Genomic DNA, 5,885 nt, shown 5'->3' on the forward strand with positions numbered 1-5,885 from the left:
AAACTGCCAAATAATTCTAAGCACAGTACTTCCAGATACCACACGGGACCATAAGAAATATTATATATAAAAAAAAGAAATGTCATGCATTGTCTTTATCCGGCCTAGACAAAATTGGGCCCTTAATATAGTCTCTCAAAGGGTTGTTAAACTGTATCCCCAACAAAGCATGTCAGGATAATATGTTTTTTCCAAATCAGAAATGTGGTGGGTAGGGATGCTTGGGTTGTTCAGTTGGTTAATCGTCTGCCTCCAGTTCGGGTTGTAGTCCCAGGGTCCTAGGATAGAGCCCCACGTTGTGCTCCCCACGTAGCAGAAAGTCTGCTTCTCCCTCTCCCTCTGCTCCCCCTTGTGCTCTCTATCTCAAATAAATAAAATTAAAAAAAAAAAAAGGAAAGAAAGAAACGTGGTGGGTAGAGAAGGCAGGCACTGAAAGGAAATTTCCTGATAGCATGGAAAACAACAGATGAGGAACAATAAACATTTGCTATGAAAATGTCTCAAGCATATCAGGGAAAAAACAGTAAGAGAGGTACAGTCAGGGAAAACACATCACATCATCTTAACTATAAAAAGGGGGGGAGAGTAATACCCTTCTACACATACACCTCAAAATGACCCAGCTGATTTTCACATTTTTTATTTTTTCACATTTGATTTCTCTTTTGCCATCTTGATCCTCCCTTTTTATGTTTTGATCACATCACTTTATTTATATTTCATTTAATTACAGATCAAATAAATTCAAATTAACTAATCTGATTACAATAAATTATGATTCATAACAAAGTTTATAAAGAAGTTGTTGATTAACCATGCTTCTTTTTTCCTATTATTTGTCCCAGGCTACAAATGTTAGTTAACACTGAACCTGGGTTAAAAAAAAAACAAACCCAAAGCCATTTTTCTACTTGAAAGAACTCCTATAAGAGAAAATAGCAGGAAAAAAGAAGAAAAGGAAAACAGGGGTGCCTGGCTGGCTCAGTCGGTAGAGTACACGACTCTTGGCCTCAGGGTTATGAGTTCAAACCCCACACTGGGTGTAGAGATTACCTAGATATTAAAAAGGAAGGAAGGAAGGAGGAAAGAAAAAGAAAATGAAAATAGTGTAGTACAGTGGAAAAGGATATTGATCTAAAGCCAAAGGATCTGTTACTCTATAAATTTTGTCAGTGACCTCTGCAAGTCATTGAATCTTTCTAGTCCTTAGGTTCTGTCAAAATGGGGGTATTGGAGAGGATGAGGGTCTCCAGCTCCAGCAACCTTCAGTTTAGTTGCTATTACCAATGATAGTCTCATTTAATTGTATTATGTCTGCAAAGAGTTGTAACTTTTAAACCATCAAACAGGATCAATTCAATGAAAAACATATTGAGTTCTTCAATATGAAGAAAAGATCCATCTCAATAGCATTTAACCTTTTTCAGATTATTTGCAGCAAGTATTTTCTTTCCTATAAAAAGATTTCTTGGGCACCTGGGGTGGCTCAGTCGTTAAGCGTCTGCCTTCGGCTCAGGTTATGATCCCAGGGTCCTGGGATCAAGCCCCACATCAGGCTCCCTGCTCAGCAGGAAGCCTGCTTCTCCCTCTCCCACTCTTAACTTGTTTTCCCTCTCTTGCTGTCTCTCTTCTCTGTCAAATAAATAAACAAAATCTTAAAAAAAAAAAAAAAGAAAAGATTTCTTATAAGCTTTCAGAGATGTATAGATATTTCTAAAAAGATTTTTAGGGACGCCTGGGTGGCTCAGTTGGTTAAGCGGCTGCCTTCGGCTCAAGTCATGATCCCAGCGTCCTGGGATCGAGTCCCACATCAGGCTCCTTGCTCGGCAGGGAGCCTGCTTCTCCCTCTGCCTCTGTCTGCCTGTGCTCGCTCGCTCTCTCTCCCTCTGTCTCTGACAAATAAATAAATAAAATCTTTAAAAAGAAAAAAAAAAAAGATTTTTATTTAGGGGCGTCTGGGTGGCTCAGTGGGTTAAAGCCTCTACCTTCAGCTCAAGTCATGATCCCAGGGTCCTGGGATCGAGCCCCAAATCGGGCTCTCTGCTCAGCAGGGAGCCTGCTTCCCCCTCCCTCTCTCTCCACCTGCCTCTCTGCCTGCTTGTGATCTCTGTCTGTCAAAAAAAAAGATTTTTATTTATTTATTTGACAGATCACAAGAGAGGGGAAAACAGGCGCCCTGCTGAGCAGAGAGCCTGATGTGGGGCTTGATCCCAGGACCTTGAGATCATGACCTGAGCCGAAGGGAGCAGCTTAACCCACTGAGCCACCTAGGCGCCCCTGGAGATGTACAGATTTTTAACTTAGTTCTTTCATCTGTAAAGTCTTTATTTTGGCACAGATATATCTTAACTCCTTCAAAATTAAGTTATTTATTTTGCACATAGATACGGACTTAGAAAGATTCATAGTAAATTAGACTGGCACATCCAAACTTGTCAAACAAGTAGTACTGCCCAGTTTCCATAAGCCATTTAGAGTTTAAAAAACACTGGAGAAAAGTGCAAATTCAAGTAACAGCCCAAATTTGCAACCAATTCTGAAGAAAATATGTCTACAGAAACTTTTTCAGGCTCTTCTAAGAGAAACAATTCTTAAAACCTAGCATAGTATTAACAATATAGTCATAATGTGAGCATATACGCCTTAAAATAACACTTCAGCACACCAGGGCCTGAATAATAATGCTGTATATTAGAGAAAGGGAATAGCACTATTCTGACACACCTGTGAGAAATATGAAAAAAAAATAGCAAAGTAGAAAATTTCAACTAGGGACGCCTGGGTGGTTCAGCAGTTTAAGTGTCTGCGTTCAGCTTGGGTCATGATCCCAGGGTCCTGGGATCAAGTCCTGCATCAGGCTCCCTGCTCAGCAGGAAGTCTGCTTCTCCCTCTGCCTGCTGCTCCCCCTGCTTGTGTGCACGCTCCCTCTCCATCTGACCATAAATAAATAAAATCTTAAAAATTTTTTTCAACTAATATTATCTACTAATGTTTACAGACATCCAGTAAGTAACTTACAAAGCATTATGTAATAAAGCTTTACTACAGAAGTTCATCTTACATCCCAAAACATTTTCAAGGAATGTCAAAACAAAACAATGAGAAGGAATGAGCAGAACTAAATTATTAGTGGCAACAATTATATGCTACTTCACAAAGTGGAACAGTTAAAAAAATGGAAGATATAAAAACAAAACAGATACTAAACTTCCCTGAAACACTAGGCACCCTTGTGCTCTTGTTATTTAATTAAGAACTAAAATGGCCACATTACACAATGCAAAGTGATTTAACAATGACGTCATTTACAGAAAGCCACCAGAATGAATAAATAGGAGCAACTGAAAAGGTCCGAGGACTATCTTCTCAGTTGTTTCAAATCAACGAAGGGACCTTGGTTTTAAAGGAGACCTTTTCTACTTAAATTGAAATCAGTTAAAAGCACTAATATCACCTTCAGAAACAAGTATTAGATTAAAAAGGCAACGATGTAGAAACATTTGACATTATGTATTTGATAAAGTATATTAAGAGAAAATTCTCTCAAATGATCTTTTGCAAAAGAATAATTCTGAACACATTTAAATTATCTAAACCTACTTGTAACTAGTGTTCGAATACCCTAGTCTAAAATACAACTTTATAATAAATTAGTTCTCAGCAATCTGACCCCAGGTTTAGCAACACTGTTGGCAAACTAACTCTGGTATCATATTCAACTTAACTTCTAAGAGAACACATTTTCCTGACCTGGATAAAACCAAGCAGATGTGAAATTTTTATTTTTAGTGCCTGAAGTTTGCTTCTTGACTGAATTATAGCCATCAAGGAAATATGTTTTATTCTCCTGCCAAAGACTAGCCCTGAACTCTTTATTAAGCAGAACTCCCACGAAGTCATACAAACGTCTTTCAAAGCTGGCCCCCCTCAACCTGGTGGAAGAGTTTTCAGGACACAGCAGTGTCTGAGAAAAAACCTGAAACTTTAAACTGGAAAAAAACAAGATCTGTGAGAGTGTTAACTACAAAATGAGAGGAAAGGGGGCTTTAACTGGGAAACAGTGTCGATTTAAAAACAAAAAACTACAAAAAAGCTGATGGGGAAAAAAAAAAACAAAAAAAAACCCCCAACCTCAGAGGCCATAGATCATTTCACTGTCTAGAAACTAAACTCAGTTTACTGGGTGGTCCCTTCCTCACTACCACCCACCAGGGGCTGAGCCATAAAAAACACAGAGATGGCTGGCTTACTTTGGTGCTAAGTTTCTGTGTACAGGCCTTTGCCTGTGTATTCAGCAAACAGAAATAAACACTGCAAGTCAACAGGAGAGCTTAAACAATTTCTAAAAGATAATTTTTAAAAATAATAAATGTAAACAGACTAAGTGAACACCATGGAAGTTGCAGTCTTCCACAACCATGTAATAATGTTTCAATTTGTAGAGTGCTATGTATCTATCCACTTATCTATAGATGATTTCACATCCAAGGCTCTACTACATTATACTGTCAAGACATTGAGTTTTTCCAGTAAAACTACTACATACCAGAAAAAGGGGTAAAATGAAACATTTTTTAGCAGCCAGGCAACAGCAGAGCAGCACTAAAGCTTCTAGGAAATTATTTTATTACCTTTCATTGAGGATAAAGTTGACCAATTGAAGGGGGGAAAAATGTTGCACAAGTATGACTAACCAAAAAGGAGGAAACTTTTATCTTCGGAAACCACTATTAATGAGGCAACCAATCTCAACTCTCACAAAATGGCCTTTCAAAGACTCATTCCCTCACTAGCAAATGTCAAGCTGCAGCTACTTCACAGAAAGGCATGCATTTTCTTGAGCTCTGAGACCATCAATAATAGCCAGGTAGCCCTATCCTATGACAAATTAAATGGCAGACTTCCCCAGAGCATGATTTAGCAATGAGAATGCCTCATAACTTTTCTCTAAAGCCTAAGCTCTAAAACTTTTTAGAAATTTGCAAGGATCCAAATTATTACTAAATGGAACTATCCCCCAGCTTTGCCTTCCTTTGAGGAAGAGCAAAGCTATTGGATACAACAAACTAAGAGTAAAGAGAAAACAAACATGCTAGTGTAGCAAGTGTCTAATTTTCAGGGTGTTGTTCAGTTTTCATTAACTTCTCCCACTTCTACAGCTATAATTTTTAGCCTATGAAACATCTGCCAGCTCTAGAGCATTAAATTTCAAAGAAGCAAAGATATCTTTTCTAAAACATTTTTAATACTCTAAAGGATTTTTTTAACATCCTAAGTTAAAACTAATAGGTTAAGTCTTACATTAGGAGAACTAAGTACAAGTCCTAGCTCTGACTATGTAGTCTCACCACTTACTTAATTGCTTCTCTGTAACTCCATGCCCTTCCTCATCTAGAAAATAAGGCAGTTTTACTAGATGACCTCTTAGGTCCCCTCCAGCTCAGACTTTCTATTCCAAGGTCTCCGATGCATTAAGAAAACTGTTGTCTTGTTAAGGCTCAAAATGTAGTCATCTTAAACACACCTCAAGAATGTAAGAAAGTGGGAGCCTGGATGGCTCAGGTTAAGCATCTGGCTTCAGCTCATGATCCTAGGGTCATGGGATCGAGTCCCACATCGGGCTCCCAGCTTTGTGGGAAGTCTTCTTCTCCCTCTACCCCTCACCCCCACTCATGATCTCTCTCTCACGTTCTAATAAATAAAATCTTTAAAAAAAAAAGAAGAATGTAATAAAGTTAGGGAACTTGAGCAGACCTCCTGGCCACCATTTTCCAAACCTGCAGGAGACAGGAAATACGCTTATCTATTTGTTACCCTCTTTTATATAAGAGCCAATCATAAATGAAATGATAACTCTATAGTAAAAGTAACCAGTTTACAAACCC

General features: G+C 38.4%; 1 protein-coding gene across 1 annotated transcript in view; it reads right to left on the bottom strand.

Annotated features, from left to right (window-relative positions):
- The window catches only part of SP1 (Sp1 transcription factor), a 45,930-nt gene that overhangs the window by 34,714 nt on the left and 5,331 nt on the right, over nt 1–5,885 (bottom strand). The window lies entirely within an intron of this gene.

Source organism: Lontra canadensis, unplaced genomic scaffold, assembly GCF_010015895.1.
Source record: "Lontra canadensis isolate GAN:19392208 unplaced genomic scaffold, GSC_riverotter_1.0 scaffold59, whole genome shotgun sequence".
Taxonomy (NCBI): Eukaryota; Metazoa; Chordata; class Mammalia; order Carnivora; family Mustelidae; genus Lontra; species Lontra canadensis.